The 12,908-nt window shown below is 44.5% G+C and overlaps 1 protein-coding gene and 1 pseudogene across 2 annotated transcripts in view; one reads left to right on the top strand and one right to left on the bottom strand.

Annotated features, from left to right (window-relative positions):
* Positions 1–12,908, bottom strand: part of ZNF423 (zinc finger protein 423) — a 334,984-nt gene that overhangs the window by 56,093 nt on the left and 265,983 nt on the right. The window lies entirely within an intron of this gene.
* On the top strand, positions 3,509–3,625 carry LOC136661003 (5S ribosomal RNA; annotated as a pseudogene).

Below are 12,908 nucleotides of genomic sequence, written 5' to 3'. Positions count from 1 at the left end.
CCATACGAATGCCCTGCATCCTGTGATGGGGGTGGGGGCATAGTGGTGGCCTCCTCAAGATAAGGAAATATTTGTTCCCTTAGCTCAGGGCTGCATTGGCACTGAAAAGCTGGATAGGACTGATCCCTAAAGGACTTAGTAGGATGCCTTTTGCGGGACTGAGAAGATAGGGCCTTGGCTGGTTGCTGACATGATATAGAAAAGAGTACCAAATGTTAATATAACAATATTTAAGGACAGAACACCTCTTGGCATTTCAGCAGCCACAAGATATGAAGAACTGAGCTCCGTTAACCACTATAACACAGATCCTGTGCACAAAATCAATAATCTACCATGGATTAAAGATGAAATAAAACACACAGTCACACTTTTAACAGCCTGATCTTGTTCATTGCTTGTCTAAGAACATTCATTGCTTTGTCAACAAGAGATAAATATATTAAAAGACTATTAGTGGAAAAGAATAGAAAAGAAAAAAAAAAACCACTCTCAGAATCCTGAGAAAAACTACCAAACTGTTTTTGATTGTATAATCTTAAATGCCACAGTAGAGCTAAGTATTAAGTAAACACACACATCACAAATTGCCATGCTGGGAACCACAGGAACTGCATTTCCCATGATTCCCATAGAAACCAGATTCTTTTGCACAGAGTCAAAGTCTGAGGTCTATGACAACAAGACAGCACTGAGCCTCCCACCCTAACAAAAGTGGGAAAAGATAAGGAGATAGAAGGGATGCCGTTTGAGCAAGAGGGTAGGGGACAAACGTGCACCACCAGCTCCCTGCTCACAGTGGCTCCAACAACTGGGGCATGGTCTGGGTTCTTCCCGACCTAGCTGTGACACAGATTAGCACATAACCCAGTAAGAGTCTTCAAGAAGCAAGTCAACTCGCTTCTTGTATAGAAGGCAACTTGCTTCTATGTGTAGGCCCGTCAGATGGGCAAATACAGCACAGCTTGAGTTGAGCTGAGTCACGGGTTTCCATCCCCTTTAACTTGACTCAAAAATGAGTCATAATGAGTAGACTTTCTGAGTGGCCCAGAGCATTTTGGAGACTAAAAGACTCAAGCCCCAAGTCTTTTCCATAAAAAGTCAACTACAGCTCGACGGAAAATGACGGAGCTGCTGCCAGTGTGTGTGTGTGTGGGGGGGGGTGTGTGTTTCTCTTTAAACATTCCCTTGATGCCCCCATCCCATCTGTAAACATGTAGGAGGGGTGGGACAGACTGCGTGAGAGCGGGGACAGAATTGGCAAGAGGGAAGAAGGTCATAAGCAGCAGCTGGGAGACTTACCGGTATGACTCAATCCTTTGCAATTCTACTGAAAAGTAGTCCCATTGCGGCCAGTCATTCAATGAGCTTGCTGGAACCATGCCATGAGTTTCTCTTCCTTGGCTAGGAACTGCCTCCCCCCTCCACCTTCTCCCCTCACTTGTCCAGGGAAACCTTTATCCAATGATCATCAGTTCCTTCAGAAATGGACAAGAGAGACTGCTCCCATTCCCCCTTCTGTTCATTGCAAAACCAAAACATTAACCTTTCCCTGCCTCCTGGCTGGAACTTCCCTGCTGCTTGCCCGGTCTGAATGATGGCCCCATGAGGTCTGTTGCACTGCAAAAGAAGCAAGCCAGCATACCCAGATACAGACAGACTCAAGTTTGCTTGCGTGGGGATTCATTTCTGAATCAGTGGCCTCTGACTTGAGTCAGTGCCAGAGTCACTGACACGCCTGACTCAAGTGTATACAAGTCAACAAAAAACACTTGTTTTTGCGTCTCAGATTCAAGTCATCTGACTCACATTCCCAACCCTGCCACAAAGCTCTGCTCTGGGTTCAATTTCTTTGTCACACTAAGAGTGCAATGAAATCTTGTGAAGTAGGTTAGATAATATACACACAGATCTAAATCAATCTATACGGATATATAAAGATGAGCATCTCAACAGACTCATAACCAGTATCTTAATAAAAGTTGCGCATGGGGAGTGAGGAACTGGCACAAGGGTATTTTTCAAATAAATATAAGTGATCTGCACAGTAATGACTGCATTAGGTAGATCTCTCCCTGGCACTCTAGTTTATTGGACTGAATATTATTGGGGGTTATCAGAACATGTGTTTTATTAAACGCACACTTAAGGCACCTAGCAGAGCATTACGCAAATAACTTCTTGTGGTCGAGAAAGATGGATCCACTTACAGCAGCCATAAAGTATTTGGCTAAATTCAGCCCTCAGTGTTTTCAGCTGATGGTGATGAATGTACACTACCACAGCGGCAGCATGTGCAGCTCAAACAAATTCCAGGAGGAAAACAAAATTGTCAAAACTTTCAGTTTTCCAGTGAAGACTTTGGCAATAAACCTACATTTATTAACAGTAAATATATTCAGGTAGCACTTTACATGCTGAGCACCAAGCTTCCAGGAACAGGTGTATTCTATTGCAGGGATGCCAAACCTGTTTGATACAGAGGGCCGAAGTCAACATTCATGCGCCTGCTGAAGGGCCAGAAGTGACATCATTAAGCAGATGAGGGTCAGAAATAAGCACTTTGTTCTCACATAGAAACTCATTACCTGCAAGTGACAGAAGAGAACATGTGCAAATGTTGTTCATGTTATCAAGATACGAGAGAGCCCAATTATCAAGCTGAGAGCGCCTAATAAATAAATGGGGGGCTGGATAAATGGCTTCCGGGGGTTGCATTTGGCCCACAGGCCTCATGTTTGACACCCCTGTTCTATTGCATTTATGTTGTGTACTCTTAACCCTTGTCCTATTCCACAACTTCTTTAATCTGGTAATTTCAGCAAAATTTTAGAGTTTGATGCTGAAAATTTGCACTTTCTTTCAGGGGGAGGGTAGACAAACTCTGCTGAGCAAACGCCACAGCATGCATGCATATATGGGATCACACACCTGAATGTACAAAAAATGTGGTTCAACACGCATGTATCAGGTACAACATGCATGAACCTGATACGCATGTGCCTGTACGCATGTATCAGGTACAACACCCGCATGACACAGGCGTGAGACAGCAAGGCTGGAAGATATGCTAGCTTAGAGATCTATGGAAAGGGGTCACAGCTGAGTGGTAGAGCACCTGCTTTGCACACAGAAGGCTACACAAAGGGCTGGGAAAGATCTTCTTTAAACTCTAAAGAGCAACTGCAAGGCTGGTTCATGCAATACTGCAATGGTTGGGTTCCCATGTTAGTGGGGGAAAGGTGGAGTAGAAACAAAGAAAATTATTTATTATAAATGAATGAATGCTCTGACCGAATATGAGGTCATTTCATATGTTCACAGGATCATGGTCCTACTGAAACATCACCATAACATTGGTTTTAAACATTGGTTTTATATTATTATAGCTACTCTCCCCTTCACTGATAATAACGGATAGTGGGGTTTGTATCCTAAGGAAGTTAGGTATAGATAAATCCTTGAAGTCAGTCACAACTGACTTGTCTCACTGATTCCAACAGTACTTGGCAGCAACTGTTACCCTGAAGATGCCCGATCTCATCTGAACTCAGAAGCTAAGCAGGGTCAGGCCTGGTTAGTACTTGGATGGGAGACCACCTGGGAACGCCAGGTGCTGTAGGCTTATACCATAGTCTTTTGAGACTGAAGGTTTCCAACCATTAGTCATAACTAGTTTCCTTAGGATACAAGCTGGTATTCATACAGCATGTTTAGTAAAAACCTTTAGTAAAAGTTTTCAATATTGTTACAACTAAGTAAGGTTACTGTTTTATAGGTGAAGAAGGCAGAGAGTGGGTTTATGACTCAGGTGAGTGTCCAAGCATGGGATTTCCTAGCTCACATCTGGCTGGAATAAACCACTGTGCTACAATGGAAGTGCTGAGGTTCCTGAAATGCCTTCCACTCCCACTGAAGAACTGCTACATGTGCATGGGTGCTAACTTCTGATCCCAAGGGTGAAAACAGTATGGAAATAAAATACATGCATCCTCCTATATACGCAGATTTCGTATCCGTGGGTTTCAATTATCCATGGTTCAAAAATCCTCCCCCATCGTGCAAATGACTTTCCTGTTACTGACTCCTGTGTCTCACTGGCTCTTTGCTGTCTGCAAATGCTAACAGGAAGCAAGTTGGAGGCTGAAAACTAAGTTCCATAAAGTCAATGATAAGTGTCGTGTTATTTTTCAGCCTTCCGACTCACTTCCTGCTAGCATTAACAGACAACAAAGATCCAGTGCGACAAAAGGAAACAGCAAGAGGAAGGCTGCATCACAGGTAGTAAGTCACCTGCGTGACGGTGGGGGGTTTTGAACTACTTTTTGGAGGGTTCGCTGCTATCCACTGTTTTTGGTATCCGCGGTGGCAGCTGGAACCTATTCCCCATGCAGGGCCTCTGAGAGAAATTTTATCAGGGGGTACAAAGTTTCTTTTGGGCCCCTTTGCAAAGGGGGAGGGGTGAAACAGAGTGGGGGAGGGTGAGCAGAATGAGGGCAGGGAGGGGCAAAACAGGGTGGGGGGAGGGTAGAGACTGGAAAAGTCTTTGGAGCCCAGGTCTACCAACCCATGTGGCATCAGTAGGGTCTCCAGCATCCCCAGTCATGGGAGTGTCCCCAGCATCCCGTGCGGGCAACAAGTCTGAGTAGACAGGAAAACGTAAGATCTCAGGAAATTTCTGGGCTCCCTCCTTTGGCTCCTGGGCCCCCCTTTTCACCCTGGGCCCGGGCATAAATTACCCCCTTTAGCCCCTTCTCCTAGGCCCTGTCCCCATGGATACTCAGGGATGCCTGTATGTTCAGGGTTCTTTCTTCACTGACAAGCTAATGTTACATGCCTTGCCGCTGAGAGCCCAATTTAAGCATGAAGACAGCCACATGGCCGTACAGGTAAGCCAACCTGGTCCCACGAGCATCACATCTAACCTCAAATAGTCCTTGCTCTTCCTGGTGAAACCAGCACAGCAGAAATAGCTGCCATACATATTCTTTTTTACACTTCCCATACTCCAAGATTAATGCTGCAAACTGTCACTTGCTCCAGGAAAATTTATCAACATTATTATATACCTCAGAAAATGCCATTATAGACAAATGTGGAGCATTAGAATTCGGTCTAGAGCTCCCTCGAGGAAACATTCACCGCAATTTGTAAAAACAGTTTATATATTTACGCTCTTTAATGGAACAAAGCAATAATTATGACTTCATTCACTGATAAGCAACAGCATTACATAAATCTGAAACGGATTTGGAACACGCCAGCTTTGTCAGTGGCCCGACTAGTTGTAAATTATGTTGCTGTTTAAAAAAAAAAAATTCTAAGCAAATATGAGTTAGCAGCAGGAAGCTAATAATGTACCTCCAGCTGTTCCAGTTAACCTGCAAATGTGGCCATCTGCACCTCAGGAGAAAAAAGAAAAGAAGAGATAGAGGGAGGGAGAGAAAGCAGGGAAAGGAGAGGAACCACAGCCAAAGCAGGCACAAAGCCTAGGCCCAGCACAGTAGGAACGACCTTGCTACCTCTGACCAGACAAGCACAGATACAAAATCAGAAAAAGTTACTGAAGAATAAAGGACCTTTTCTCCCCTAGACTCGGGAAACAAAAAAAAGCACTCTCTCCAAAGCCTTTATTCCAGAACAGTTCGACTTTTACCTCTGGGGTTATTATTTACTGCATTGCAGGCCTGTCCAGTGAGCAGGGTTTCCTTACAACTTCAAACTTCTCATTTAAAATACACACACACACACACACACACACACACACACACACACACACACACACACACACACACAGAGTATATATATACTCTTTTATAATGCAAGGCTAAGTCTGTGCTCAGAGGTGTTGAAAAGTTTTCTTTAAAAAATATTATATATATTTTTATACATTATATATATATATATATATATATATATATATATATATATATATATATATATATATATATTTTAAAGAAAACTTTTCAACACCTCTGAGCACAGACTTAGCCTTGCATTATAAAAGAGAGGGAAGAAAGAGAGGTGGAGAAGTTGTCATTATTGTAACAGATTTATTCCTGCTTCAGATGATTCAAAATAGATCAGCAGGAGACAAAGGCCAAACTGTGAAACTAGAAGGACATTGTCAGATAGAAAAATGCACAGATCGGCCACTAAATGTCCACTGTTGATCCTATAATGTTGTGGAGTCATGGAGAGGAGGAGGTTCTTAAGAGGAGAAGTTCAATTTGCTAAAATATTTTGATAAATTTTTTTTAAAAGGAAAAGAAAATCTGGGTCACAAGGAATTCTCACACACACACACACACACACAAATACTTTGACATTGGTCTTTTCTTGCTAGACCTGCTGGGAGTGCAGCAAGTTTGTCCTGTACATAGTTACATTTTAGTCATCTATGAATAATACAAGTGTCCCTTTGAGGCATGCTTCTAAATACTGCACAGCTTCATTTATTTGGCAAACCGGCAGGATACCCAAAGCCACTTGGATAATCTGATGTTCAGAGATCTGGGCGTTTTGCTAATGTGTGGGCTCCCAGTTTCTGTTCAAGGGGCAGTGTGAGCTGCTCAAACCCACTAAATTACAGAAGTGAACATAGCATCACATACAAGAAAGAGGCCTATGGTCTTAAAAGAGGAGCAAATGCATTGTGGCATTCCTTGGGCCAGAAGTAACTATGTTGGATGTGGAAAGCTGTCATGGGAGTGGTTTTTCCTTCCCCCTGCACCCAGGAGGTATTTCATTCAATGATTTGAAACATCTATACACTTTTACATCAAAGGGACTCTCAAACAAGATTTAAAACCATTAGAATTCAACCTCGGTATCTGCAGGGGTTTTGTTCTGGAAATCCCCCCTCCCCGCCTACTTGTGGACACCAAAATCTGTGGATACCATTTAAATGCCTTTAATATTTAAAAAAAAAACATGCCAAAATCGCATTTCTTACCTTCGTGCGGTCAAACCATGTGGTTTCCAAGCCTCTTAGGGTTATAGCTCAAAAAGACGTTCTTTTGGGTCTACCAGCACCAGTATTTAGTCATTAGAGGAGCTGAATGTAATGCAATGCGCTAGCGTGCATTGCCATCACTTCCGGAAATGGCTCCAACGGCGAGTAGGAGGGGCTGCTTACAAAGCGCATTGCAGTGCCTGCAGTACTTATCATGCTGCCCCCTGAAGCTTCGCTACTGCAGAAGTTGCTGAACTAGTAGTGGAACCATCTATTCTGTAGCCATAGGATGTAGCTGGGCAGGATAGGTGCTGCGTCAGCACCCGCCAGGACACAACTGAGGAATCTTACAGTGGAACTTGCAGTGCTATACTCCCTGGTGTATCAACAGGATCAGTCCTGATTCCAAAAGTCAGGTCTTGTCTTCAGGAAAGAAGTTGAGAAGACTGCCATTTAATAGCGGAGGGCACTGCCTTCGAATGGCAACTTCTGATTTGCTGTCATCTTTGTTTCTGAAGCTCAGGAAGAGACAGGAAAAACTGTGGTGTAGGGCAGGGGTTCCCAAAGTGTGTGTCATGACATCTTAGGGCTCACATTCACAGGGGCACTTCAGGACATCCCCGGTGGCACTTCCAACTTGTTCCCCTGTGAGCTGCCATCTTGGACCGCAAGAGATCCAAGACGGCAGTGCCTAGCTTAGCCAGGAAAAAGAAGCGGCAGAGGTGTCGTGACCCAGGTAAATATGGGAACCACTGGTGTAGGGGAAGCCCATGCATGGGACAAGGAATCTGTATCCATCTGTCTGAATCTGGCAGGGCCCAAGGATGGTGACCTCCTCCATGATCAACACTAAGAAGTGCCAACTCCTCCTAGTCCCTGTATGTACTAGGATGGCTCCATCTGAAAATGGCCCATGTGATTCTGGCTCTGGAAGCAGGAAGACCCTGACAGGTTGTAATCACATGGGTAAAAGCATCAGTACTGCTACACATTAGAAGCTGATAAATGATTAATAATCAGTCAGAGTGGTGTCTCCAATAAAGGAAGTATTGAATTACTCTGGACATCTTGCAGCCCATTCATTTCTAGGAAGCAATCTCTAAAGAGCAGGTGATATTTCTAGAAACTGTACAACAGTTCCCGGGCACGAAAAGATGAGTTCCACCTTGTCAATCCTAATATTTAGCCTTGGCTGTGATTTTTTTCCTTGCTTCAATGGGCTACAAAACAAGCCTGTGGGTTCAGAATAGCTCAAATGCAACTCCCCCCCCCCCTCATTTTTAGGGGAGGATTTTTTTTTTTAATATGAATATACTGTCAAGGATCTGAGATATTAAGAATGACAATACATTATTACTGCAGCAGAGAGATCTCCAGGGCACCAGAGGTAGAATTTTTGAAAACCAAAGTGAAAAATCAATAGTAAAGCACAAGAATTCATAAAGCAAAGGTGTCAGCCTGCATCACCAAAGACACACTTTGAGTTTTGTTCTAAACCGAAATGACAAGTACAAGTCGTTTAAAAGGAGGCAGAGGAGGAAGAGGCCAAAATGAGAAGGCCTTTAATTATTACTGTGGCTGCCAAAGGAGGAAGACCCTGCCTGTGCATGCAGCAAAAAATGGCAAGGATCTCTTGATGGGCAAATGGTTTTTTTTTCTTGTTTCAGCAGGGATTGGGTGTCCAAAGTGAGTGAGAGGGAGCAATGGCAGCTCTGTACTACAGATTCATTCCCATACAAAGTAAGACTCAGACAAGGGGCTCTTTAAGCCCCCTTGCCAGCATAAACAAACATCAGAGACTTCAGCACATTCTGGCACACAGGTGGTCCCAGGATGACCTCTGTATGGACAGCCACTGCCAGTCAGTATAAACAGTCTGAGCTTGATGGACCATTGGTCTGAATCAGAGGGAGGCAGTCTTGTATGTCCCTCCTTACACAGCTTACCTACTCTTTGACTTGGGAATGGAGTAAGAAGTAGCAGAGATGTGCAACCATGGGACATGGTCACCTATCCCTAACCTAACCTACTATCACACTGGCAAACCTGCTTTACTGGCAAGGCAAGGAGAGAACCATGGGTCAACTGCATATTTGAACCATAGATCATAGGAACTGCAGAGGTCATTAAGATTTGGGACCATCAATATGCAGCGGACACTGCATTCTCTCTCTCATTCCCATCATCAGCAAAGGAGATCTTGGAAGTTTGGAATTAAGTCTGGAGTCAGTGATGGACTGGATAAGGACTAATAAATTAAAATTAAATCCAGACAAGGCAGTGGCATTAATAGCGCAGAGATCTGGGATCCAGGAACTGAACTTAAAAGAATTGTGAATGGAGTTGCACTTCCCTTGAAAGACCAAGTTTGCAGTTGGGCGTGCTCCTGCCACCTGGTTCTGAACCTGGATGTTCCGATGAGAGCTGTGGCCTACCAGGTTGTTGGTGGAAGCCATACCCCAGTAGCACCATCTCCACTGGGTGCCTGTTTGCTTCCATGCACAGCTCAAAGTACTGGTAAGCACCGATAAAGCCCTTAATAGTATAAAACAGGGATGCCGAACTCATTTGGGCCGAATAGCATTCATGGTATCTGCTGAAGGTTGGAAGTGATGTCATTAAACAGGAAGTTAGGTCATTCAGCAGATGATGTCCAGAAACAAGCACTTTGTTCACCCTCATTACCTGCAATCAACAGAAGATAAAATCTTGATATTATTTTTCAAGGTAAGGGAGAGTCAGTTATGATGCAGGACACCCTTTACTTCACAGCTCAGCAGCTGAGAGGTGCTATGCAAAGGGACACCTCAGCAGAAGTGGCACTGCTGAAAGAGTGGCTCACATGAAAACTGTGCTCTCTCAGCACCTTCGCAGCATCTCCCTTGGCCTTTCCCTCTCCCCATAGTATTCTTTGCCTTCTGAGGCCTCCTTCCATCTCTCTCTCTCTCTCTCAGAGCTTCAGCAGCAGCAGCACTGCTAAAATGGCACTGCTGGGACAGCCCAATTATCACAGGGGGTGGATAAAGAGCTTCTGAGGCTGCATCCAGTCTGTGCACCTCATGTTTGACTCCCCGGGTATAGAAACTAAACACTTCAAGGACCATCCCTGTCCATACAAACTGTGCCTATTCTGAGAGATCAACTAGGGAGGCCCTATTAAGGGTGCTCTCTCCTTTGGAAATCAGGCTGTCAGTGATCCATAACAGGGTCCTCTCAGTTGTAGTGCAGCAGCCTGTGGAACTCTGCCTACAGTCCTATACATACTTTCAAGGGAGTAAATTCTACCAAACTTAACGGGGCTTACTTCTGAGCAGTCATGCACAGGATTGCACTGTCATTCCCTTTGGAGCTTAGAACTACCCATTCTGTGTTGACATTCCAAAGGGGTGCTAAGCCATTTTTGTTTTGCTTAGACTTTGCGTGATGGGCTGTCGTTTTTGCGCTGCTTTTGTTTATTTTTATCCTGTTTCTGTTTTACTGTTGCTTTTGTTTGTTTGTTTTTGGATTTGACTTGTTTTTTGTTACTCTGTTACTTTAAAAAAAATTATAAACTGCCTTGAGCTTGCTGCTAGGTTGGAAAGGCTGTTTTCTAAAACTGCTTTAGAATAAATACAGGTCCATCCAAGGATTTAGGACCTAAGGATTTAACACACTGCTGGTCTGAACTTTCAGAGGGAGGGTCGACCTGAGCTCCCGGACGTGACTGGAAATGTTCTCTGGTTGTGTCTGGGGGGTTTCCGAGGCCCACAGAGGCCTCTGGAGGCTTCAGAACACCTCCAGATACAACTGGAGAGCATCTCTGGTTGTGTCTGGAAGCAATAATGGACCAACTTGTGGATTTGCTTATCAGTGAGGGGTCCGGGAATGGATCCCCCACAGATACCAAGGTCCAACTGTACATTTAACAGGAAAAAGTGTCCGCATTGCTGCACCCCCATGCTGGCAAATTTGCTTTGCCTGTCAAGCAGCCCTTAAAGGGCATAGGCAGAAGCTTAAGGGGTACTGAAGGAAGAAGGCTAAGCATTGGGACAACAAATTTGAAGTGTGTGGTGGGGCAGAACACATATTGCACCACCAACTCCTGTTTAAGGCAACTATCTTTACAGATGTGCTCATGGTCCAAAATGGCAGCCACAGTCTCCAAATCAAACACAGGAGAAGCTGGTTAAGTCTCTGAAACTGGTTTTGAAATATGTTTGGGGGGGGGAGGGTTTAGATCCATAAGAACAGCCCCACTGGATCAGGCCATAGGCCCATCTAGTCCAGCTTCCTGAATCTCACAGCGGCCCACCAAATGCCCCAGGGAACACGCCAGATAACAAGAGACCTCATTCTGGTGCCCTCCCTTGCATCTGGCATTCTGACATAGCCCATTTCTAAAATTAGGAGGTTGCGCATACACATCATGGCTTGTAACCCATAATGGATTTTTCCTCCAGAAACTTGTCCAATCCCCTTTTAAAGGCGTCCAGGCCAGGTGCCATCACCACATCCTGCGGCAAGGAGTTCCACAGACCAACCACACGCTGAGTGAAGAAATATTTTCTTTTGTCTGTTCTAACTCTCCCAACACTCAATTTTAGTGGAGGTCCCCTGGTTCTGGTGTTTTGTGAGAGTGTAAAGAGCATCTCTCTATCCACTCTGTCCATCCCCTGCATAATTTTGTATGTCTCAATCATATCCTCCCCTCAGGCGTCTCTTTTCTAGGCTGAAGAGGCCCAAACGCCTTAGCCTTTCCTCATAAGGAAGGTGCCCCAGCCCAGTAATCATCTTAGTCGCTCTCTTTTGCACCTTTTCCATTTCCACTATGTCCTTTTTGAGATGTGGCGACCAGAACTGGACACAATACTCCAGGTGTGGCCTTACCATCGATTTGGCATTATAATATTAGCCGTTTTGTTCTCAATACCTTTTCTAATGACCCCATGCATAGAATTGGCGTTCTTTACTGCCGCTGCACATTGAGTTGACACTTTCATCGACCTGTCCACCACCACCCCAAGATCTCTCTCCTGATCTGTCACAGACAGCTCAGAACCCATTAGCCTATATCTAAAGTTTTGATTTTTTGCCCCAATGTGCATGACCTTACACTTAACTGACATTGAAGCGCATCTGCCATTTTGCTGCCCATTCTGCCATTCTGGAGTGATCCTTCTGGAGCTCCTCACAATCACTTCTGGTCTTCACCACTCAGAAAAGTTTGGTGTTGTCCGCAAACTTTGCAACCTCACTGCTCAACCCTGTCTCCAGGTCATTTATGAAGAGGTTGAAAAGCACCGGTCCCAGGACAGATCCTTGGGCCACACCGCTTTTCACTTCTCTCCATTGTGAAAATTGCCCATTGACACCCACTCTCTGCTTCCTGGTCTTCAACCAGTTCTCAATCCATGAGAGGACCTGTCCTCTAATTCCCTGACTGTGGAGTTTTTTTAGTAGCCTTTGGTGGGGGACCATGTCGAACGCCTTCTGAAAGTCCAGATATATAATGTCTACGGGTTCTCCCGCATCCACATGCCTGTTGACCTTTTCAAAGAATTCTATAAGGTTTGTGAGGCAAGACTTACCCTTATAGAAGCCATGCTGATTCTCCCTCAGCAAGGCCTGTTCATCTATGTGTTTTGAGATCCTATCTTTGATGAGGCATTCCACCATCTTACCCGGTATAGATGTTAGGCTGACCGGCCTATAGTTTCCCGGGTCCCCACTCTTTCCCTTTTTAAAGATAGGCATGACATTTGCTATCCTCCAATCTTCTGGCACCATGGCCATTTTGAGGGACAAGTTGCATATCTTAGTCAAGAGATCTGCAACTTCATTCTTCAATTCCTTAATAACTCTCGGGTGGATGCCATCAGGGCCCGGTGATATATTGATCTTTAATTTATCAATGAGGTCTGAAACATCTTCTCTTTCTACCTCTATCTGACTTAATTCCTTGTCAGGAGGGGCC

Source organism: Tiliqua scincoides, chromosome 9 (genome assembly GCF_035046505.1).
Source record: "Tiliqua scincoides isolate rTilSci1 chromosome 9, rTilSci1.hap2, whole genome shotgun sequence".
NCBI classification, from domain to species: domain Eukaryota; kingdom Metazoa; phylum Chordata; class Lepidosauria; order Squamata; family Scincidae; genus Tiliqua; species Tiliqua scincoides.
The sequence above is the reverse complement of the archived record's forward strand: the minus strand, read 5'-3'. Positions and strand labels throughout refer to the sequence as shown.